At 46.2% G+C, this 24,836-nt stretch overlaps 2 long non-coding RNA genes across 2 annotated transcripts; both read left to right on the top strand.

The window, feature by feature from the left end:
- Positions 1 to 12: 12 nt before the first annotated feature.
- Positions 13 to 3,799, top strand: LOC134732041 (uncharacterized). The gene is made up of 3 exons (XR_010114915.1): positions 13 to 179; positions 1,181 to 1,218; positions 3,312 to 3,799. It is a non-coding gene; the product is annotated as an uncharacterized lncRNA (long non-coding RNA).
- Positions 3,800 to 14,972: 11,173 nt separating this feature from the next.
- On the top strand, positions 14,973 to 19,103 carry LOC129460596 (uncharacterized). The gene is made up of 3 exons (XR_008650268.2): positions 14,973 to 15,108; positions 18,135 to 18,250; positions 18,889 to 19,103. It is a non-coding gene; the product is annotated as an uncharacterized lncRNA (long non-coding RNA).
- The last annotated feature ends 5,733 nt before the right edge of the window (positions 19,104 to 24,836 follow it).

Raw genomic sequence — 24,836 nt, 5'->3', positions numbered from 1 at the left:
TCTCAGATAGCCCTTCAAGGAGCAGTAAGATCCTTCCAGCGCTCCATCACCTTCCGCCTGCCCCTGGGAAGTACGAAAGTCCGGTCTCTTGGAGCCGCTGCTTAGGCTTATTGTCCTCTCTGGGCGCTTTGTCCTCTCTGGGCGCCTTGTATTCTTGATGTTGGTGGGAAGAATAAAAGGTGTGGAATACGTGAAGCAAACGCGCTTCCCATGTTAGTGCTAGAGAAGTGTGTGAAAATAGTTTTTCCCAGGCTCTTGACGCTTTCTAAATGACGTAGGTTGCCGGCTTGAGGTTTTTTTGTTTTTTTTTTTTTTTAACTGACCACTGGTATGTGACCTGCGGCAGAGCCTTCCCCTTACAAATTTATACTTTCACTCTGAAGTTCAAGTTCAAGGATAGCATATGGCTGCCAGATGTCTGGGACAGTTAGGGTTGCCATGGTCTCGTGCCTCTTCAAACAATTCATAAGTCTTTTTTTTTTTGAGAGGGAGTCTCCCTCTGTCCCCTAGGCTGGAGTGCAGTGGTGCGATCTCGGCTCACTACAACCTCCACCTCCAAGGCTCAAGTGATTCTCCTGCCTCAGCCTCTTGAGTAGCTGGGATTACAGGCGCGCACCACCATGCCTGGCTAATTTTTGTATTTTACTAGAGACGGGGGGTGGGTGTGGGGGGGGTCCCCATGTTGGCCAGGCTGGTCTCGAACTCTTGACCTCTAGTGATCCACCTGCCTCAGCCTCCCAAAGTGCTGGGATTTACAGGCGTGAGCCACCGCGCCCGGCCATTCACACACTTTTTTTTTTTTTTTTGAGACGGAGTCTCGCTCTGTCACCCAGGCTGGAGTGCAGTGGCGCAATCTCGGCTCACTGCAAGCTCCGCCTCCCGGGTTCATGCCATTCTCCTGCCTCAGCCTCTCCGAGTAGCTGGGACTACAGGCGCCCGCCACCACGCCCGGCTAATTTTTTTGTGTTTTTAGTAGAGACGGGGTTTCACCGTGGTCTCGATCTCCTGACCTCGTGATCCGCCCGCCTCGGCCTCCCAAAGTGCTGGGATTACAAGCGTGAGCCACCGCGCCCGGCCCACACACTTTTGTAACACAAAAGCGCCCAATGAAATGATCAGGTGCGGGCAAATGAAATTTTATCAAAATTTTATCAGCCAACTTCTGTTTCGCTCTCTGTAGGCGGCTACAGTTTACCTGGAAGTGACAAACATAAGTATGTAAATGGCTAAATAATAATACGTTTAAATAATTCAAAACCAGAATGTGCCACTGATTAAACATAGGGTTAGGAAAGTGCACTAATCGGATAATTTGATAATTTGTGTCATCCTAAACCTGTTCATAGACAGGATCAACCCTCTTCCCGGGGATAACTAAGAGAGCCTTATATGTAAACTTTTTTTTTGAGAAGGAGTTTTGCTCTTGTTGCCTAGGCTGGAGTGCAGTGGTGCGATCTTGGCTCACTGCAACTTCCGGCCCCCGGGTTCAAGCGATTCTCCTGTTTCAGCCTCCCGAGTAGCTGAGATTACAGGCGCCCGCCAACACGCTCGGCCAATTTGTATTTCTAGTAGAGATGGTAATTCACCATGTTGGTCAGGCTGGTCTCGAACTCCTGACCTAAGGTGATCCACCCACCTCGGCCTCCCAAAGTGCTGGGATTACAGGCATGAGCCACCGCGCCTGGCTGTAAACTTTTGACTTTTCTCTAAAGGAGTGTGTTTACAGGCACAGATAAACTGACATGATTGAAAGCGTTTCATTATAGAACTTACGTGTCTCGTCTCCGACCCAACCAATCAGGACTCCCAACTCACTGACCCCTACCCAACAAATTATCCTTAAAGATAATAAAAACAACAACAACAACAACAACAAAACCCCACATATGTGTCTTAAGGAATCCCTTGTTTCTAGTGTGCTACGAATTAATGTATTATCCATCATAAATTATAAGGTATTTTTCATCTGATGGAAGGGATAATTTTTTTAATGCAGATATTAAACAAATGGCAGTTTCTAAGGCTTGTTTTGGCTTTTCTTTCTTTTTTGCTCTCATTGTTATTATTACTTGAGATGGAGTCTTGCTCTGTCGCCCAGGCAGGAGTGCAGTGGCACGCTCTCGGCTCACTGCAACCTCCGCCTTCTGGGTTCGAGCGATTCCTCTGCCTCAGCCTCTCGAGTAGCTGGAACTACAGGCGCACGCCACCACTCCCTTTTGTATTTTTAGTAGAGACGGGGGCTTCACCTTGTTAGGCTGGTCTCAAACTCCTGACCTCAAGTAATCCACCCGCCTCGGCCTCAAGCGGCCGTGCTCAGCCCTTTTTCACTCTCTCTCTCTTTTCTTTTTTTGAGACGCAGTTTTGCTCTTGTTGCCCAGGTTGGAGTGCAATGGCGCAATCTTGGCTCACTGCAACCTCCGCCTCCCGAGTTCAAGCGATTCTCCTGCCTCAGTCTCCCAAGTAGCTGGATTACAGGCATGCGCCACCACACCCAGCTAATTTTGTATTTCTGGTAGAGACAGGGTTTCACCATGTTGGTCAGGCTGGTCTAGAACTCCTGACCTCAGGTGATTCACCTGCCTCGGCCTCCCAAAGTGCTGGGATTACAGGCGTGAGCCACTGCGTCCAGCCCCTGTTTCACTCTTAACTACACCAAAAGCCTCAATACAAACTCTCAGTGTGCGGGAGCCTCCTTCCACTTTGACCCTCCAAAAACTTTTGCGAGGGCCAAAGGGCACTGTGATAGCTATGAGGACGTCCTTTTCCTGGTGAAATCGAAGGGACTTCCCCAAGTCTCTCAGTTCGTAGAGCTTTGGGGCAGTGAACCCAGTTCTCCTGAATCAACTGTTTGCCCCGTGTTCTGCACTCTTGGGAGAAGAAGCTTCATCTCTTCCTTTAGAAGAGACATCCTTTCCACTGAAGCTCTCGTAAAGCTATGCCAGTGCTCACACACGTGTTGTTACTGCTCCTTTTTCATCCCTGGTGAAAGTAAGAGGCAGCCTGAGTCAGCGAGATCAGGGAGCAGGGAACGCAGCACCTGCTGTCCATCTTCCGAAAATGGAAAGGAAAAGAGGGCAATTAACCTGAACAGGGTGAGGGAGCTCAGAGATTCCTCCCTGTCAGCACTGGGCAAAAATAAAGGTTAAAATCTGACTGGCAGTACAGAGGGCATGGAACTCTCTTCGGGAAAAAATGGCATGATGGCAATGAGTGTTATTCAAAGTTTCAAATCCTGCTCTTCCTAAAGACCTATGCTGCATATCTCAGCTTGCTAAATGATTCACATTCATTTTATTTTCTCAGCCTGTCAGGTCAATGGGACAAGTGTTTTTATTCCTATTTGGGAATCTTCTACAAGATCACACAGATAGGAGGTGGTGAAAGGCCAGGAATCACCCAAGCTCCGACTGCAAAAACTGCAATTTTCACCCTGCCTGCACAGTTCCATATACATGTATATTAACAAATAAGTACATGCTATGGAGAGAAAAACTTTATAACTAGTATCAACGTATGTGTCACCCTTGTTCCTATATTAACATTTGCTAATCTTTAATTACTTGGCAGACACTGTAGTTATTCATTAACTTATTGAACCTGCAATGTGCCAGACATTGTTTCAGATGCATGGGGAGGTTCTAATAAATACATCTTGTTCTTCTAGATCTTTTATCCTACAGAAGAAATACTGATAAACAATGAATACAATAAATGGATACATACATCATACATAAGTATGTTTGAAGTATGTACATACATACATCATACAGAAGTAAGAGCAGAAATAAAAATAGCAGAATAAAGGGGTTTGGACAGTAGCAAGTTAAATGGGTCAAGGTAAGCCTCATGAGAGGGAGTTTCGCTCTGTCACCCAGGCTGGAGTGCAGTGGTGAGAACTTGGCTTACTGCAACTTTGGCCTCCTGGGTTCAAGTGATCTTGTGCCACAGCCTCCTGAGTAGCTGTGCCACCACACCAGGCTAATTTTTTGTGGAGATGGGGTTTCACCATGTTGGCCAGGATAGTGTCGAACTCCTGGCCTCAAGTAATCCACTCGCCTCGGTCTCTCAAAATGCTGGGATAACAGGTATGAGCCACCGCGCCTGGCCAAAGGTATAATTTGAACATAGTTGAAGGAAGTAAGAGATGTAGTCATGCAGCTGTCTGGGAGGCCTGAGGGCCTTAGAGGTCATTGGAAAGACTTTGGCTTTTATAATTAGGGAAATGGAGACCCATTTCAGGGTTGTTGGATTTTTTTAACATTAACAAAAATTGATACATAATAATTATACATATTTATGGAGTGCATGTGATATTTTAATACATGCATACAATGTGTAATGATTAAATCAGGATATTCAGCATACCCATCACCTGCAACATTTATTATTTCTCTGTGCTGGGAATATTTCAAATCCTCTCTTGTAGCTATTTTGAAATATACAATAAAGTATTATTAACTGTAGTCACCCTACTGTGCTATTCAACACTAGAACTTATTCTTTCTCTCTCTCTCTTTTTTTTGAGACGGAGTCTCGCTGTTGCCCAGGCTGCAGTGCAGTGGCTTGATCTCGGCTCACTGCAACCTCCACCTCCCAGATTCAAGCAATTTTTCTGCCTCAGCCCCCGCTAGTACCTGGGATTACAGGCATGCACCACTACGCTTGGCTAATTTTTGTATTTTTAGTAGAGACGGGGTTTCACCATGTTGGCCAGACTGGTCTCGAACTCCTGACCTCAGGTGATCCACTCGCCTCCACCTCCCAAAGTATTGAGATTGTAGGCATGAGCCGCTGTGCCTGGCCTAGAATTTATTCTTTCTATCCGATTGTATGTTTATACCCATTAACTAACCTGTCTTCATCTCCTTCACCTTGCCCTTTCCCAGACTCGAATAAGTATCATTCCACTCTAACTTCGTGAGAACTGCAGGGTTTTGAACAGAGTAGTGATACAGTCAGATTTATGTTTTAAAGGGTCTTTGGCTGGGCAACATAGCAAGACCCCATCTCTACTAAAAATTAAAAAAATTAACTGGGTGTTGTGGTTCACACCTGTAGTCACAGCTACTTGGGGAGCTGAGGTGGGAGGATCACTTGAACTCAGGAGTTCGAGGCTGCAGTGAGTTATGATCATACCTCTGCACTTAAGCCTGGGGAACAGAGTGAGACTGTCTCAAGACAAAAAAAGGATCTTTGGCTACTGGATTGAGAGTAGATTGTAGGAGGGCAATAGCAGAAGCAAGAACTATGAAGTCTATTGCAATAATCCATATGGGAGATGTTGGTGGGTGGTTCAGGCTACAGTGAAAGTGATGGAGAAGGTGAGAGCGCTGATGTACTTTGTTTATTTTTTTGAGGCAGGATCTCACTCTGTCACCTTGGCTGGAGTGTAGTGGCGCAATCAGGGCTCACTGCAGCCTCAACCTCCTGGGCTCAAGAGATCCTCCTACCTCAGCCTCCTGAGTAGCTGAGACCACAGGCGCATGCCACCACGCCCAGCTAATTTTTGTGTTTTTTTGTAGAGACTGTTTCGTAATGTTGCCCAGGCAACTTCTGGGCTCAAGGGGTCCTCCTACCTTGGCCTCCCAAAGTGCTAGAATTACAGGCCTGAGCCACTGTGCCTGGCCCCAAGTGCTATGTATTTTGAAGTTTGAATCAATAGAATTTCTTGGTAGAGTAAATGTGAGATATGAGTTAAAAAGAGGAGTCAAGGATGCCTCCAGAATTTTTGGCCTGAGCAACTGGAAGGATGGAGTTGCCATCACTGAGGTTGAGAAGAGTAATGCACAACTCCAGAGGGCACCATTCATACTGGCAGTCATGTGAAGGGCATAACTGGGAAGAAGTTGTTAAAATAACAACTTCAGCTGAATTAAATGTAAAGGAGTTTGGCCAGGCGCAGTGGCTCACGCCTGTAATTCCAGCACTTTGGGAGGCCGAGGTGGGAGGATCACTTGAGGTCAGGAGTTTGAGACCAGCCTGGCCAACATGGTGAAACCCCATTTCTACTAAAAATACAAAAATTAGTCAGGCATGGTGGCGTGTGCCGGTAATCCCAGCTACTTGAGAGGCCGAGGCAGGAGAATCGCTTGAACCTGGGAGGTGGAGGTTGCAGTGAGCAGAGATCAAGCCACTGCACTCCAGCCTGGGCGACAGAGCAAGACTCCATCTTAATAAATAAATAAATAAATGTAAAGTAGTTTATCTGAGCAATAAACTTTTCGCGAATCAGGCAGCCTCCAGAATCACAGCAAATTCAGAGAGACTCCAGGGATGCCTGGTAATCAGAACAAATTTACAGGCAAAAAAAGGGAAGTGAGGTACAGAAATTGGAAGTGAAGTACAGAAACAGCTGGATTGGTTACAGGTTGGCATTTGCCTTATTTGAACACAGTTTGAACACTCAGCAGTGTATGAGTGGTTGAAGTATGGCTGCTGTGATTGGCCAAGACTCAGATATTGTTAGAGTCGCATACTCCTAAATTAGGTTTTCAATCTTGTCTACCCATTAAGTTAGGTTATGGTTGTCCACAAGGACTCAAATATGGAAGTACAGAGTCCTTCTCTGGCCATATTTAGTTCACTTTAACAGAGGCAAGATGCCATCCATAGACTGTGCTGTGGATGGCACTCCTTGGAATTGTGCACTATGGCAGCCCTGCATGTGGAGTAATGAACCTGGTGGGACCAGGGGTATGATCGACATTTCAGTTTTCTCACGAGGTCAGGAGATCGAGACCCTGCTGGCTAACACGGCGAAACCCTGTCTCTACTAAAAATACAAAAAAATTAGCCGGGCGTGCGCCTGTAGTCCCAGCTACTCGGGAGGCTGAGGCAGGAGAATGGCATGAACCCGGGAGGCGGAGCTTGCAGTGAACCTAGATCGCGCCACTGCACTCCAGCCTGGGTGACAGAGCGACGCTCCATCTCAAAAAAAAAAAAAAATTTCAGTTTTGGATGTGTTAAGGTTAAGACATGAAGTAGTCAGTTGAATATAATGGTTGAACACTCATTGTGTAGGTAAAACACAATACTAGGTTCTGGAGATACAGTGATGAACAAAGACCCTGGTCTCAAAGAGCTTTTATTTCAGTGGAGGAGACACATATCACTAGTAAAAGAATAACAAAAACAAAAAAGTAAAATTACAGGCCGGGCGTGGTGGCTCACACCTCTAATCCTAGCACTTTAGGAGGCTGATGTGGGTGGATTGCCTGAGCTCAGGAGTTCAAGACCAGCCTGGGCAACACGGTGAAACCCCGTCTTTACCAAAATACAAAAAATTAGCTGGGTATGGTGGTGGACACCTGTACTCCTAGCTACTTGGGAGGCTGAGGCAGGAGAACTGCTTGAACCCGGGAGGGGGAGGTTGCAGTGAGCGGAGATCGCACCACTGCATTCCAGCCTGGGCGACAGAGCGAGACTACGTCTCCAAAACACACAAACAAACCAAAAAAGGTAAGATTACAACTGTGACAGTTACTAAGATGATGGGGAAGAACAAAGGAAAGAGCTTCTTAGGTAGATGGAAGTGGATGTGCTAAGGTTGTGGGAACAGAGGAGAGGTGGTGAGTAGAGGGTGTGAAAGAGGGCAGAAGTGACTAGAGAGGAACAGAGAGGGTGAGCAGCATCATGGGGAGACGAGGCGGAAACGGCCGATACGGGAGTAGGACGACGCAGGGCACTCCGAGCTGTGTTGAGAACTTTTGCGGGGGCCTCTTATTTCTATCTGTCTGTCTCTATCTATCTATCTATCTATCTATCTATCTATCTATCTATCTATCTATCATCTCCACTTACCTATTTACTATTTTTAGGGTTTATTGAGGTATAATTTATTAGGGTAAAATTTATTCTTTTTAAGGGTACTAGTCTATGAATTTTGACCATAATTAACATGTAGGCTGGGCACAGTGGCTCGAATCTGCAATCCCAGCACTTTGGGAAGCTGAGGCGGGAGGATCATTTGAGTCCAGGAGTTCGAGACCAGCCTGGGCAATATGGTAAGACCCCCTCATCTTTACAAAAAAAAAAAAAAAAAATTACCCAGGTGTGGTGGTGTGTGCCTGTGGTCTGAGCTACTCAAGAGGCTGAAGTGGGAGAATTGCTTAAGCCCGGGAGGCAGAGATTGCAGTGAGCTGAGATTGAGCCATTGCACTCTAGCCTAGGTGACAGAGCCAGACACTGTCTCCAAACAAACAAACAAACAAACATACATTTATCCTAAGATCCAGCAACACTGCTCATGGATATTGACCTGAGAGAAATGAAGACATGCGTCAACAAAAAACCCTGCACACTTATTTTATAATGGTTATATTTATAATAGTCAAAAACTGGAAACTACCCACATTTTGGAAATTTGGGTTTAATAGATTATGGGAAATTACGAGAACTTGCTGTCCATAAACATTAAAATTGAAAGGTGAATGTTTATGATTTGGGCCTGGAGGGCAAATTAGATGGATACATGTTTAGATTATTAAAGTGAGGGGTGGGGGAGATATTGGGGATGCTCATACTTCACTATTCCCCAGTCTTATTTATTTATTTATTATTTTTTTGAGACAGAGTCTTACTCTGTTGCCCAGACTGGAGTGCCCTGGCACCATATCGGCCCTGCATCCTCCACCTCCTGGGTTCAAGTGATTCTCCTGCCTCAGTCTCCTGAGTAGTTGGGATTACAGATATGCACCACCACGACCGGCTAAGTTTTTTGTATTTTTAGTAGAGATGGGGTTTCACCATGTTGGTCAGGCTGGTCTCAAACTCCTGACCTCAAATCATCCGCCTGCCTTGGCCTCCCAAAGTGCTGGAATTACAGGCGTGAACCACCGGGCCCAGCCTCTAATTTATTTATTTATTTATTTATTTATTTGTTTTTTTTGAGACGGAATCTCGCTGTCACCCAGGCTGGAGTGCAGTGGCGCAATCTCAGCTCACTGCAGGCTCTGCCCCCCGGGGTTCACGCCATTCTCCTGCCTCAGCCTTCCGAGTAGCTGGGACTATAGGCGCCCGCCACCTCGCCCGGCTAATTTTTTGTATTTTTAGTAGAGACGGGGTTTCACCGTGTTAACCAGGATGGTCTCGATCTCCTGACCTCGTGATCCGCCCCCTTGGCCTCCCAAAGTGCTGAGATTAGAGGCGTGAGCCACCGCGCCCGGCCTAATTTATTTATATAATAATTTAAAGTTAAAACTGAGAGGAGGCGGGCGGACCTCGAGGTCAGGAATTCAAGACCAGGTTGGCCAACATGGTGAAACCCCGTCTCTACTAAAAACACAAAAATTATCTGGGTATGGTGGCACATGCCTGTAATCCCAGCTACTGGAGAACTGCTTGAACTGGGACCCTGGAGGCATAGGTTACAGTAAGCCAAGATCACGCCACTGCACTCCAGCCTGGGTGACAGAGCGAGACTCTGTCTCAAAAAAAAAACAAAAACAAAAAACAAAAAACTGAGAGGCAAAAGTCTGTCTCCCTTCAGCTTGACCAACACTTAGTCTTTTCTTTCCCTCCTTATTTAAAAAAATAAATCTTTATTGATTTATCCTTTGTGCCAAGCATGGAGATAGGCATTGGGCACAAAAAATTAGTAAGACTCACTTCTTGCCCTCAAGGAACTCAAATTTCTTGAGGAAGGTGGACTTTTAACTGATAGTTACAATATGATTTGGTAAGTGCTATGGTGGAGGTATAGCTCATGCTGATGGAGAGCCTGCTATGCCTTAGGCTTCAAGTGCCTTATATAATATTAACCATTGTCCAAAGACAAAGTTATAACAGATTTAAAGATCTTGCCTGCCTGCCTGCCTGCCTGCCTTCCTTCCTTCCTTCCTTCCTTCCTTCCTTCCTTCCTTCCTTCCTTCCTTCCTTCCTTCCTTTCTTTCTTTCTTTCCTTCCCTCTCTGGCCCAGGCTACAATCTACTCGGCTTGCTGCTGCCCGCGCCGCGGACTGCCTGGGTCTGCCGGCGCGCGCCACCGCTGCCTGCCTTTTCTCCTTTGGATGCAGGCACGCGTTCGCCATCTTGGCCACGCTGCTCGCCAGCTCCTGACGCCGAGTGCTCTGCCCGCCTCAGCCTCCCGAGGTGCTGGGACTACAGACGGAGTCTCGCTCACCCAGTGCTCGGTGTTGCCCGGGCTGGAGTGCGGTGGCGTGGTCTGGCCTCGCGGCAGCCTCTACCCCCCGGCCGCCTGCCTTGGCCTGCCAGGGTGCTGGGATTGCAGCCCCTGCCCGGCCGCCGCCCCATCTGGAAGGTGGGGAGCGCCTCTGCCCGGCCGCCCCGTCTGGGAGGTGAGGAGCACCTCTGCCCGGTCGCCCCGTCTGGGAAGTGAGGAGCGCCTCTGCCCGGCCGCCCCGTCTGGGAAGTGAGGAGCGCCTCTGTCCGGCCTCCCATCGTCTGGGAGGTGAGGAGCGCCTCTGCCCGGCCTCCCATCGTCTGGGAGGTGAGGAGCGCCTCTGCCCGGCCGCCCCGACCGGGAAGAAGTGAGGAGCGCCTCTGCCCGGCCACCCACCGTCTGGGAAGTGAGGAGCGCCTCTGCCCGGCCGCCCCGTCCGGGAAGAAGTGAGGAGCGCCTCTGCCCGGCCGCCCCGTCCGGGAAGAAGTGAGGAGCGCCTCTGCCCGGCCGCCCCGTCCGGGAAGAAGTGAGGAGCGCCTCTGCCCGGCCGCCCCGTCTGGGAGGTGAGGAGTGCCTCTGCCCGGCCACCCATCTTCTGGGAGGTGAGGAGCACCTCTGCCCGGCCACCCATCGTCTGGGAGGTGAGGAGCGCCTCTGCCCAGCCACCCATCGTCTGGAAAGTGAGGAGCGCCTCTGCCCGGCTGCCCCATCTGGGAAGTGAGGAGTGCCTCTGCCCGGCCACCCGTCGTCTGGGAGGTGAGGAGCGCCTCTGCCCGTCCACCCATTGTCTGGGAAGTGGGGAGCGCCTCTGCCCGACCACCCATCGTCTGGGAAGTGAGGAGCGCCTCTGCCCGGCCACCTATCGTCTGGGAAGAAGTGAGGAGCGTCTCTGCCTGCCCGCCCCGTCTGGGAAGTGAGGAGCCCCTCTGCCCGGCCGCCCCGTGTCTGGGTGGAAGTGAGGAGCTCCTCTGCCTGGCCGCTCCGTCTGGGAGGTCTACCACGGAGGCCAGAAGCAATGTGGGGGCTGGACGTGGTGGCTCACGCCTGTGGTCCCGGCACTCTGGGGGGCGAGGCGGGTTGATCTCTTCGGGCTAGGAGTTCGAGACCAGTCTGGCCAACTTGGCGAAACATGAAGAATACAACAGACAAACCAACCAACCAACTCAATGACAACAAAACAGGTCTACCCTGGAGTCATACTCTAATTTTTTCTATTTTCCTCCCTTTCTGATCCTTTATCCCACTTTCTTTTTCTTCCTCTTCCTTCTCCCTCTTCTTTGTCAAATAGAGGATTGAGTTATTATCACTGATCCATATAAAGTCCCTCTCTCATTTATTTTAACTCCCACCCCCATTTCTATTCCCCGACTTCCCATGTGCAACCTTCCTAATATGTTTGATACGCATCTTTTTGTTTGTATGTATTTTTAGAAAATGTTTATTGTTTTTGTATGCAAAAAAAATTAATAAAAAAAAAAAGAAAAAAAAATAAAGATCTTAATTGGCTTCCAATTGTGATTCTAAAATCAGGCAACATCTCATTCCATAAAATAGAATGAGTATTTCAATGAGCTGAACAGAAGAGGTTGGCTTTTATTTTATTTTTTTTGAGACAGAGTTCCGCTCTTGGCGCCCAGGCTGGAGTGCAGTGGCACAACCTCAGCCCACTGCAACTTCTGCCTCCCAGGTTCAAGCAATTCTCCTGCCTGAGTGTCTCGAGTAGCTGGGATTACAGGTGCCCGCCACCATGCCCAACTAATTTTTTGTATTTTTAGTAGAGACGGGGTTTCACCATGTTGGCCAGGCTGGTCTCAAACTCCTGACCTCAGGTGATCCACCTGCCTTGGCCTCCCAAAATGCAGGGATTACAGACATGTGCCACCTTGCCCGGCCAAGGTTGGCTTTATAGACAAAAAAGGGTTGAGCAAAGCAGAAACAGAAAACACAAAGTGGACTGGTGCTTTAAAGTTACTTTCCGTTTAAAGGTTAAAGCAGAGGGAACCTTCTTATCATTCCAGCGAAAAGTGACCTGCTTGGGGATTTGACTATTATATCTCTTTCCTGATTTCTTTCTCTCTCTTTTTGAGACAGGGTCTTGCCCTGTCACCCAGGCTGGGGTGATCACAGCTCACTGTGATCCCTGCCTGAACCGATCTTCTCACCTCAGCCTCTGGGGTAGCTGAGACCATAGGCACGTGCCACTATGCCACTAATATTTTGTATTTTTTGTAGAGGGATGGTGGTGGTGTTGGGGGGTGGGGGCTTGCCATGTTGCCCAGGTTGGTATTGAACTCCTGATCTCAAGCTCAGCACCTGCCTTGGCCTCCCAAAGTGCTGGGATTACAGGTGTGAGCCACCATGCTCTGCCCCCTCCTGATTTCTTGGAAGGTCAGATAAGCAACTTATTTTCAGCTTGGTGGTGTGGAACTCCAGCATGACTGACTCTATTTTGGTTTGTCTGTTGGGCCTAGTGTAGGAACTCAGTTCAAACCAATGACTTACTATACATTTTATTTAATACCATTTAATCCTTATTTAAATCCTATGAGTTTGCTATAATAATTTTCTCCTTTTTACATGAGGAAACTGAGGCACTGGGAGATGAAGGCTGCAGAGGTAGAAAGTGATGGAAGTATGTGCAGAATACTGTGGGATTACAGAGAGGGAAGGGCTGGAGTGGTCAAAGAAAGACCTATTTTTAGCTGGGCCTCTAAAGAATGATGATGAACTTAGAAAAAGAATGGGGGAAATGTTTTCCAGCACTTAGGAAACAGAAACATTAATACAAAGGCTCAGAGCATGTGGCAATTTGGGAAAAGTGGCAATGTGGGAAAGAGTATATGGTGGAAGGGTTGCTGCTTAGGGGACTGGAGTGGCAGGGGGCAGGAAATGTCTTCGCCTTTCATTATAATGCATGACTAGGGAGAATTAAACATCAGGGTCTTTGAGGAACTGACAGGAACCTTACCGATCTTCTTGATCCTTTCGTTATACAGATAAGGAAACTGAGGCTAGACAGCTCCAGTGATTTAACTAAATTCCTGTGGCCGAGAACATCACCTTTATCTGTTGCTGTGAATTAAGGAATCTGCGGGCTTAGTGATTAGGTGTCCCTCAGAAGTTTCCAGGGCCTCAGATCTTGCCATCACTTTCCTTAGGGTTATCTGTTCCTGGGCTGGCCTAAGTTTCCTGTCCTTTAAGGAACTTGCCTGCCAACATTGGCCCCAACCCAACAGGAGATCAGTGACCTCCGTGTTCCTGACTTTTTTCCTGCCCTATTGACCACCTGCTGACCTATCTGGGTTAATAGCTTTACTGATCTGTCTGGCCTTAAGGCAAGCACTAGTCCCAGTGTGAGGAACAAAGGGTCCTGGTGACCCACACCCCCTGGCCCTTTGGCGTTCAGTCCTCAGGCTACCCGGAAGGGTAAATTATTCAGCCTGTTTGGGGTGGGATGGAACAGTTTCTACTTCTTTTCTTTGGATATTTTTTTTTGAGACCCATCTCGCTCTATCGCCCAGGCTGGAGTGCAGTGGTGTGACCTCGGCTCACTGCAACCTGCGCCTCCCAAGTTCAAGCAATTCTCATGCCTCAGCTGCCTGATTAGCTGGAACTACAGGTGCGGGCCACCACGCCTGGCTAATTTTTGTATTTTTAACAGGGACAGGGTTTCACCATGTTGACCAGGCTGGTCTCAAATTCCTGACCTTGTGATCCGCCTTGGACTTCCAAAGTGCTGGGATTACAGGTGTGAGCCACTGTGCCAGGGCTTTTCTTTAGTCTTTCCGTGTTTTCTAAACACAAAGCAACAAAGAAACTCCTGCTTCAAATGCATGACTCAGGTGTGGCATTCAAGTTGCTGCTATTTTGGGAAAAACTGCCTGTAGTGCTTTTGAAATTTCTTATTCTCCTACCTGTGATTAACTCATGTGATTAGCAAAGTCTTATTATTAGAATTTATCAATAAAATGAAGTTAGTGATCTAGTAAATAAGAAGAGAACCAGCACAAAATAGCACGCAGAATCCCATTTTTTTTCTATGCATTTGTAAGTATTGGAAACGTCTGGGGGCCGGGTGTGGTGGCTCATGCCTGTAATCCCAGCACTTTCACAGAGTGAAACCCCGTCTCTACTAAAAATACAAAAATTAGCTGGGCTTGGTGGCGGGTGCCTATAATCCTAGCTACTCGGGAGGCTGAGGCAGGAGAATCACTTGAACCCGGGAGGCGGAGGTTGCAGTGAGCCTAGATCGTGCCATTATACTCCAGCATGGGGACAGAGTGAGACGCCGTCTCAAAAAAAAAAAAAAAAGAAGAAGAAAACATCTGGAAAGAAGTAGCTGAAAATATTAAAAGTAGTTATGTCTGAGTAAGAGTGTGTTGATGATCGCTGTTTTGTTCTTTTTGCTATTCCACCTTTTCTAAATTTTCTATGTGCATATATTGAACTCAGAGAAGCAAACAATAAAATTTTCTTTAAAGTTACTAATATTAGGCAAAGCAAATAGCTCAAATGTACATTTGTGATAGTCCTCTTAGCCTATTTCATGTTGAGTAATGTATTCTAGTTTGGTTTTCCTTGTTAGCCAAAGATTTCATTATTTTGCAGCTTAAGTTGTTTATTTCTAGTTCCTTAAGGTGGGGAGGAGGTGAGGAGGGTGAAGAAGCAAATTCCACTTCAGTAAAACAGGGCGTGCAGCCTTTTCCCCTGAGTCCCTTTGTCTCAAGGCCCCTGTGTTCCGGCTCTTTTGTTGTTCTCTGCATGGACTTTGATTCGAGATTTAAAGAAAAACAAGTGCTGGCCCTCCTTGCGCCCTCTGGTGTCCCAGTGAGGTATAACCGGACAAACCGCACAAAGATCACAGCCATTTTCACACAGCGCTCCCCCGACACAGTGATGCCTGGAGACGGGAATGTCTGGAATCTTAGAGGAAGGAATCACACACCGACAAGCACGGCAGGCTTAGTCTTTGAAACTTAATCAGAACCTGTAAGTATGGATACTGTTTTTTAAAAAATTAAAGGCAGTATCTGGGCTGCAAGTATTTAAAAAACCTAATAGGAAGTAAGTCAACTCTCAAAGCATTTGGCACAGCTTTCTGGGTTCTAAAACTAAGAAAATCTTACTACATATGTTGTTTTATAAATACAGCGTAAACCAGTACTTTGTTATTTGTTTTAAAAATTTCTTTTAGAGACAGGGTCCTGCTCTGTCACCCAGGCGGGAGAGCAGTGGTGCAATCTTAGCTCACTGCGGCCTTGAATTCCTGGCCTCGGGTGATCCTCCATGCTTCCGCCTCCCAAAGGACTGGGTTTACAGGTGTGAGCCACTGTGCCTGGCCTATAACTTTGGATTAATTGCAAATAAATTAGGTGAAAGAGAGGTCTGGATACCTTGGCTTTAGCTTGACTGAGGATAATGATTTCTGCAACTTTAAGCTTTACCATGTAGACCAAAAATAAAATTCTAAGCTCCCCAATCAGTTGAATGGATGCCTCCTTGTCCAAGGGCATTCCGAAGTTACCTGAAACACTAGTTCATGTCATGATGGGAACAGGTGGTCAGACAAGCCTCATTATACTCTCCTCCCTTTGGGAGAGAGTCCCTTTGGGATTCAGGCACATCTGACCAGCATTAACATTAAACCTTAAGTCTGACAAAGCAGGCTTTTTGTAGAAATAAGATACCAACATGACAGACAGCCGGCCCTGAAGTAAATTGAAGTAGTTTACCCCAATATATATATATATATATATATTTTTTTTTTTTGACACATTTTGAAATGGCCCTGCAAAGGTGTCTCTTGTGGGGAAAATCTACTTTCAGTAGAGAATCCCCTTCCCTTTCCAGATATTTTTCCTTAACCAGGAGAGAATTAACTGAAGGTCTTACATCTTAAAAAGGTAAAAAATAAAATTTTTGGCTGGGCATGGTGGCTCACGCCTATAATCCCAGCAGTTTGGAAGGCCAAGGCGGGTGAATCACCTGAAGGTCAGGAGTTTGAGACCAGCCTGGCCAACATGGTGAAACCCCATCTCTGGCTAATACAAAAATTAGCCAGGCATGGGGTGGGGGGGTGGGCGCCTGTAATCCCAGCTACTTGGGAGGCTGAGGCAGGAGAATTGCTTGAACCTGGGAGGTGGAGGTTGCAGTGAGCCAAGATCACACCATTGCACTCCAGCCTGGGCAACAAGAGCGAAACTACGTCTCAAAAAAAATAAATAAATAAAATAAATAAATAAATAAAAATAAATAAAAAATAAAAGTTTTACAATCTGACCTGGTGCCATGGCCCACTCCTGTAATCCCAGCACTTTGGGAGGCCGAGGCAGGTGGGTTGCTTGAGCCCAGGAGTTTGAGATAAGCCTGGGCAACATGGTGAAACCCTGTCTCTACTAAAAATACAAAAATTACCAGGACGTAGTGGTGCACACCTGTAATCCCAGCTACTCCAGAGGCTGAGAGGTGCGAGGATGGCTTGAGCCTGGGAGGTTGAGGCTGCAGTGAGCTGAGATTGCACCACTGCACTCCAGCCTGGTTGATGGAGCAAGACCCAGAAATATTTACAATCTGTTCTTTCTGAAGCCTGCTACCTGGAGGCTTTATCTGCATAACAAGAACCTTGGTTTTCGCAACCCCTTATCTTAACTCAGGCACTCCCTTCTATAAATTTCAGGTCTTTAGATAAACTCTTTCAACTAACTCCCAATCAGAAAATCTTTGAATTCACCCATGATGTAGAAGTGCCCCATCCACCCTCACTGAACCAATATACATCTTACATGTATTTTTTGATGTCTTCTCTCTAAAATGTGTAATAAAAAGCTGTAGCCCGACCACTTTGAGCACATGTTCTCAGGATTTCCTGGGGCTGTGTCACTGACCATGGTCACTCATATTTGGCTCAGAATAAGTCTCTTCAAATATTTTACAGAGTTTGACTCTCTTCTTCATCGACAATCAATATGTGAGAGTTGATACTGAAGGCCCCTTTTGTCTATAATATACTTCATTCTATCGCATTTTTCACCAAACTGTTTTGTTTGGTTTTTATAGAGATGAGATCTCACTTTGTTGCCCAGCCTGGTCTCTTGGGCTTAGGAGATCCTCCCTCCTCAGCCTTCTGAAGTGCTGGGATTACATGTGCGAGCCGCTGCCCTCAAACTGTGTTTTTTTTTTTTTTTTTTTGAGCCCGAGTCTCGCTCTGTCACCCAGGCTGGAGTATAGTGCCACAATCTTGGCTCACTGCAACCTCCACCTCCTTGGTTCAAGCATTTCTCCCTACTTCAGCCTCCTGAGTAGCTGGGATTACAGGTGTCTGCCACCATGCCTGGCTGATTTTTTTTTTTTTTTTTTGTATTTTTAGTAGAGACAGGATTTCACCATGTTGGCCAGACTGGTTTCGAACTCCTGACCTCAGGTGATCTGCCTGCCTCAGCCGCCCAAAGTGCTGGGATTACAGGTGTGAGCCACCGCACCTGGCTAAACTGTGCTTTTATAAATTATATTTCCACTAAAAAAATGTAGATGTAAAATATTTTTGGTTTAAATATTTGATTGATCAGATCTCAGGCATGGTGGCTCATGCCTGCAATCCCACCACTTTGGGAGGCCGAGGCGGGTGGATCACCTGAGGTCAGGAGTTCGAGACCAGCCTGGTCAACATGGTGAAACCCCATCTCTACTAAAAATACAAAGTTAGCCTGGCATGGTGGCACGCGCCTATAATCCCAGCTCGGGAGGCTGAGGCAGGAGAATTGCTTGAACCTGGAAGGCGGAGGTTGTGGTAAGCCAAGATCATGCCATTGCACTCCAGCCTGGGCAACAAGAGTGAAACTCCGTCTCAAAAACAAACAAACAAACAAACAAAAAAACTCAGGCATTACAGTTTTATTTGAATAGGCAATTCGTGCACACAGAACAAAGTTCAAAAAGTACCAGATACCAGAAGGTACAAGGTATACAGAGGAAAGTCGCTCTCTGTGGCAGGAGACAAGCTTCTTTCTGTCATCCAGGCTGGAGTGCAGTGGCGTGATCCCAGCTTGTAGCAACCTCTGCCTCTCGGGTTCAAGCGATTCTTCTGCCTCAGCCTCCAGAGTAGCTGGGATTATAGGCATGCCACCATGCCCGGGTAAGTTTTGTATTTTTTAGTAGAGACAGGGTTTCACTAGGTTGGCCAGACTGCTGTCGAACTCCTGGCCTCAAGTGATCTGCCTGCCTTGGCCTCCCAAAGTGCTGGGATTATAGGCATGAGCCACCATGCCCAGCTTCTCTCCCATTTCTAACTCACAAGAATTCTCTTGAGTGATGTTGGGGTTGGTCTGGCAGCTCAACAAGGCCATCGTAGGCTTTGAGTACTCTCTTCTTGTTCTGGGTCTTTCTTCTCTGTTACCTTTAGCAAAAGGACATTTCTTTTTCATGATTGTCACTTCATGTCTGCAAAGTAGCTGCTGCAGCCATCACGGCCAGTTTCAAGGCTGGAACATGAGGGAAGAGGCAGCTCCAGCACACTATCCTTTTGAATGTCCCTTTTAACTGGGAGAAAGCCTTTCCAGGGAAATCCTGACAGTTGTTTTCCTGTTTCATTAATCACTATTGGGCCTCACAGAGGCTGGGAAAGTGACTGCCAGGCAAAAGGTATGAATAATGATTCAATTATTAGTTTTTTTGTATTCTAGTTTTCTGTGCTGGGTGTAAGAGCTGAAATTTATTAGTATAACACCATTTTTCCTCAATTCAACAATGATGTTTTCATCATTTCTATTTCAGGAGATACATCCAGAAACCTGCATTACAATTTCAAATCAAAGCTGGACAAGTTTTTTTTTTTTACACAGACATCACCATGTTAGAAAAGTTGGACAAGTTTTGAAACCATTCTGAACCTATCATTCCTGTCTTTCAAATCCTTCCAAGGCATCTTATTATTGATTTGTTTCTATATTTTCCTCATTATTAAAGAGGTTGAGTATCTTTTCTCTAGAGCTATTTTGGGTTCTGATTTTCTTCACTTTCCTGATGGAGTCATTTTAGAATTGAAGGGCATCATAGCAACTGAGGCAGTGTTGACATCATCAATATTTTAGGATTACAGGTAACCATATTTCCCAGTTTGCTTGGGACAAGGCCAGTTTGTACCTCTTGTCCTAGCATTTTTTTATTTTTATTTTTTATTTTTGAGACGGAGTCTCGCTCTGTCACCCAGGCTGGAGTGCAGTGGCGCGATCTCGGCTCACTGCAAGCTCTGCCTCCCGGGTTGACGCCATTCTCCTGCCTCAGCCTCTCCGAGTAGCTGGGACTACAGGCGCCCACCACCACGCCTGGCTAATTTTTTTGTATTTCTAGTAGAGACGGGGTTTCACCGTGGTCTCGATCTCCTGACCTCGTGATCCGCCCGCCTCGGCCTCCCAAAGTGCTGGGATTACAAGCGTGAGCCACCGCGCCCAGCCTTTTTTTTTTTTTTTTGAGACAGAGTCTTGCTCTGTCGCCCAGGTTGGAGTGCAGTGGCGTGATCTCAGCTCACTGTAACCTCCACCTCCCGGGTTCAAGTGATTCTCCTGCCTCAGCCTCCCGAGTAGCTGGTATTACAGGCACGCACCACCACGCCTTGCAAATTTTTGTATTTTTAGTAGAGACGGGGTTTCACCATGTTGGCAAGTCTGGTATCAAACTCCTGACCTCAAGTGATCCCCCAGCTCGGCCTCCCACAGTGATGGGATTACAGGCGTGAGTCACCGTGCCTGGCCCTAGTATATTTTATAATAGCATTGCATTCAATCTCAAAAGTGTGTGAGTTTTGATGAAAAATTATATGGTGGTCATTTATTATCTGAAATACACATCAAAATACCACTATTGCCATTTTGCTCTGGTATCTTCATCAGTGGGTGCAGGATTGTCATGAAGTCAGGGGGGTTTGTTCTGCTTCCTTCTCTGTTGTATCCCCAGAGCCCAGAACAGTGCCCAGCACCCAGTAAGTGCTTAATGAATATGAATGCATCTGCACATAAATTCATTTCTTGGGGCTTGGCACGTTGCCACTTGAACAAATGGATTCTATTAACAAGGAGTATGGAGCAATGATTTTGGGGTACACAACTCATGGTGCCTGCCAAAACATGCGCTTTAGATTTTGATAGATATCGTCAAGTTGTTCTCCACAGGGGTTGAGCCAGTTTACACTCCCACCAGCAATATGTGAGAGCATCTGTTTCTCTAACCTTCACCCACATGGTGTTATCAAAATTTTTATCTGTGCCAATCTGGTAGTTTAAATTTGCATTTTCCTTATTATGGAAAGATAGAGCATACTTTCATATGTTTAAAAGCCATTTGAAATTTCTAAGAACTGTCTGTTCATATCCTCTGCCCATTTTTTTTTTTTTCAGTGAATTACTGGTCTTTTTCTTATCAATCTATAGGAATACAAATAGTTGTTCCAAGGTTTTCATGCCTTTTGAGTTTGTTTCTGGTGTTGTTACTAAGCAGAATTTAAAACATGTATTTATATTTAGCTTCTTTCCTTTTATTGCATCTATATTTTGCATCATGCTTAGAAAGGCTTTCCCAGATTGTAAAATACTTCTCCCATATTTTCTTGTCTTACTTTCAAGTTTTCATTTTTTTCACATATAAGTCTTGATCGATCTGAAATTTATTTTGGTGTAAGATTTGAGATATGAATAAAATCTAATATTATTTATTGAATACCTCATCTTTTCCCCACTGGTAGAAACTCTAAAGGGTTCCTGATATTCAGAGACTATTTCCTATGAAACTTTTAACACTCTAGTAAATTCTAAGGAAAGAAACTCAAGGACAAAGTACTCAGGATGGAATTTTATTTTATTTTATTTTATTTTTTTTTGTTGTTGAGACAGAGTTTTGCTCTTTTTGCCCAGGCTGGAGTGCAATGGCGCGATCTCGGCTCACTGCAACCTCTGCCTCCCGGGTTCAAGCAATTCTCCTGCCTCAGCCTCCCAAGTAGCTGGGATTACAGGCACCTGCCACCACACCCCCCCGCCCCCCCCCGCCCCCAGCCCGGCTAATTTTTTTTTTTTTTTTTGGTATTTTTAGTAGAGATGGGGTTTCACCATGTTGGCCAGGATGGTCTCGATCTCTTGACCTCGTGATCTGCCCTCCTCGGCCTCCCAAAGTGCTGGGATTATAGGAATGAGCCACTGCCCCTGATTGGATGGAATTTTATTTTATTTTATTTTATTTTATTTATTTATTTTTTTGAGATGGAGTCTTGCTCTGTAGCCCAGGCTGGAGTACAGTGGCGCAATCTCGGCTCACTGCAAGCTCTGCCTCCCGGGTTCAGGCCATTCTCCTGCCTCAGCCTCCCGAGTAGCTGGGACTACAGGCGCCCACCACCACGCCTGGCTCATTTTTTGTACTTTTAGTAGAAACGGGGTTTCACTGTGTTAGCCAGGATGGTCTCGATCTCCTGACCTCATGATCCACCTGCCTCAGCCTCCCAAAGTGCTAGGATTACAGGCATGAGCCACCGCGCCCGGCTGGAATTTTAATTTGTAGTTTCATGTCTTGCATTTCCTCAATTTATAATAACACTATCTTTTATTAAGCACTTATGTGTTAAGCATAATACCACAGAAGACTGTATAAAAATACAGAGTTTATAGAATAATGGTAAAATGAACACCTGTGTACCTGTTATCCAGATGAACATGTAAAACTTTGCCAGTGACTTGAGAATCCTCTGTGTGCTCTACTTTAATCATCTTCTTCTTCTTCCTCCTCAAGAGATAACCACTATCCTGATTTTTTGATAATTATTTCTTGCTTTGCTTTATAGTTTTACCACCTATATGTATCCTTAAATATTATATTGTTTATTTTTTGTATTTGATGAGAACAAAAAATATCTTTGTTGTTGTTATTTTGAGACAGAGTCTCGATCTGTTGCTCAGGCTGGAGTGTAGTGGCACAGTCACATCTCACTGCAGCCTTGACCTCCCAGGCTTCAGCAGTCCTCCTACCTCAGCTCCCCAATTAGCTGGGACTATAGGCATGCACCATCATGCTCGGATAATTTTTGTATTTTCTTTTTTGGTAGAGACAGGGTTTCGCCATGTTGCCCAGGCAAGTCTTGAACTCCTGGACTCAAGTGATCTGCCTGCCTCAGGCTCCCAAAGTGCTAGGATTACAAGTGTGAGCCGTGGCTCCTGGCCTTATATTGCTTATTTTTGACAACTGAGTGGCAAGCCCAACCATTGCAGCAGGCTCTCAAAAGATAAGCTCTGGGTCAAGTTCAGTGGCAGCGTTCCTGAGAGAATGCAAGAGCTCCTTTTGGGAAGTCTGTGGTCGGGGTCAAGAGTGAGTTCTGGGAAACACAGGATATATCACAGTTGGGACATCTGGCAGGGCTGCAGTTTGGATCAGGTAATGGATATCTGCAGAAACTTAGTCAAGAAATGGGAGACTCTCTATCTGCAGCTCCCAAGCTCACCATAGTTTCTTACCTACTTTCAAGAAGAAATCAAAGAAAACCCCTTCTATGGGGTAAGGTGAATTTCCTCAGTTCATGAAGACAGCAGGTCATGGTGGGTGTGTTAGTCTTCTATTGCCACATAATAAATTATCACCAATGCAGCAGCTTAAAACAACATACATTTATTGTCTCATAGTTTCTACAGATGAGGAGCCTGGCACATTTTAGCTGGTTCCTCTCCTCAAGGTCTCATTAGGCTGAAATCAAGACATTGGTTGGCTGCCTCCTCCTCTCGAGGCTCCACTAGGGAAAGATTCATTTCCAAGGTAGCTCAAGTTGTTAGCAGAGTTCATTTCCTTGCAGGTGTAGCATTGGAGGCTCCTCCCCTCCCCTCCCCTCCCCTCCCCTCCCCTCCCCTCCCCTCCCCTCTCCTTCTCTCTCTCTCTTTCTTTCTTTCTTTTTTGACAGAGTTTCTCTCTGTTGCCCAGGCTGGAGTGCAATGGCACAGTCTGGGCTCATGGCAACCTCCACCTCCTGGGCTCAAGCGATTCTCCTGCCTCAGCCTCCTAAGTAGTTGGGATTACAGGCATCTGCCACCATGCCTGGCTAATTTTTGTATTTTTAGTAGAGACGGGGTTTCAGCATGTTGGCCAGGCTGGTCTTGAACTCCTGATCTCAAGTGATCTGCCCGCTTGGCCTCCCAAAGTGTTGGGATTACAGGCGTGAGCCACTATGCCTGGCCTTCACTTTCTGGCTGTCAGTGGGGACTGCTGCCAGCTCCTAGAGGCTGCTCTCAGGTGGCCCCCTCCACTCAGCAATGGAGACTCTTCCTTATGATGAGTCTCCCTTATGTTGAGTCTCCCTTGTGCTTAGAATCTCTCTGGCTTTCTCTTCTGCTACCAGCCAGAGAAAATGCTCTTAAAATGCCTTTAAAGGGCTCATGTGATTAAGTCAGGTTTACCAGCATAATCCTTTCTCTTAAAAGTCAACTGATTAGTCGCCTTAATTACATCTGCAAAACTTTGTGTCATGCAAGGTGACATAAACCTACTCATAACTAGGGGGTGGAGATTATAGAGGTCATTTTAGAATTCTGCTTGTCATGGTGAGGAAAGCAGAAACAACACTGGTACATAGTCAAGATGTGCCAAGCACAGACAAAATCTAGGTCAGACTCACCAGGCCTCAAAAAGATGGTCCAATGGCAAAGAGTATCTTTGAGATGGCTCCTGTGATGTCTGCATCTTGTGTCACATTGCTCCCATCTGGATTGACTGTCCTCTGCATCTGACACATAGCTGTCATTCAAGGACCTCTTTTTATCATCCTCCTGAGGATCCTTTTTATTTCTCTCATGTTGGATTGCTTCTTTCTTGCATCCCATTTCTTCATCTTTACTTTTAATTCACACTCTCTCTTGCTTTGCTCTTATTCTGGTGGAGTCAATATTCTTGAAATTTCTTGAGAATAGGTACACGGAAGTTAAATTTTTTCAGACCTTTTATGTCTAAAAAACTTTTTTTTTTTTTTTGAGACAGAGTCTCACTTTGCCACCTGGCTGGAGTGCAGTGGTGTGATCTCGGCTCACTGCAACCTCCGCCTCCTGGGTTCAAGTGATTCTCCTGCCTCAGCCTCCCGAATAGTTAGGATTACAGTCACCCACCACCACGTCTGGCTAATTTTTTTGTATTTTTAGTAGAGACTGGGTTTCACCACGTTTGCCAGGCTGGTTTTGAACTCCTGACCTCAGGCAATCTGCCCACCTTGGCCTCCCAAAGTGCTGGGATTACAGGTGTGGGCCACTGTGCCCAGCCAAAAAAATCTTTATATTTTCATTTTTAGAGATAGGGTCTTGCTCTGTCACCCAGGATGGGATGCAGTGATGTGATCATAGTTCATGGTAACCTTGAGCTCCTAGGCTCAAGGGATCCTCCTGCCTCAGCCTCCCAAGCAGCTAGGATGCCAGGTGTGAGCCACCATGCCTGGATTCAATTTTGTGTTTATACTTGATTGATAGCTTAGCTGAGAATATAATTCTAGTTGGAAGTTATTAGCCCTCAAAATTTTGAAGGCATCTTTTCACTTTCATCGTGCTGGATTGTCTGTTGTCCAGCTATACATCTCCATTATCCCTTCTAGAGTCTGCTCTACATTAAAGAAGAGAAACCTGTAGTTACATGTGCCAGAATCCCTTCCTTCATTTGATTCCAAGTTGGAGTTTGCCAATGAGATGCACTTGTGTGAGAAGGAAAGCAGAAAAGAA

Source organism: Symphalangus syndactylus, chromosome 13 (genome assembly GCF_028878055.3).
Source record: "Symphalangus syndactylus isolate Jambi chromosome 13, NHGRI_mSymSyn1-v2.1_pri, whole genome shotgun sequence".
Taxonomy (NCBI): domain Eukaryota; kingdom Metazoa; phylum Chordata; class Mammalia; order Primates; family Hylobatidae; genus Symphalangus; species Symphalangus syndactylus.
This window is presented reverse-complemented; position numbering and strand designations above follow the sequence as displayed.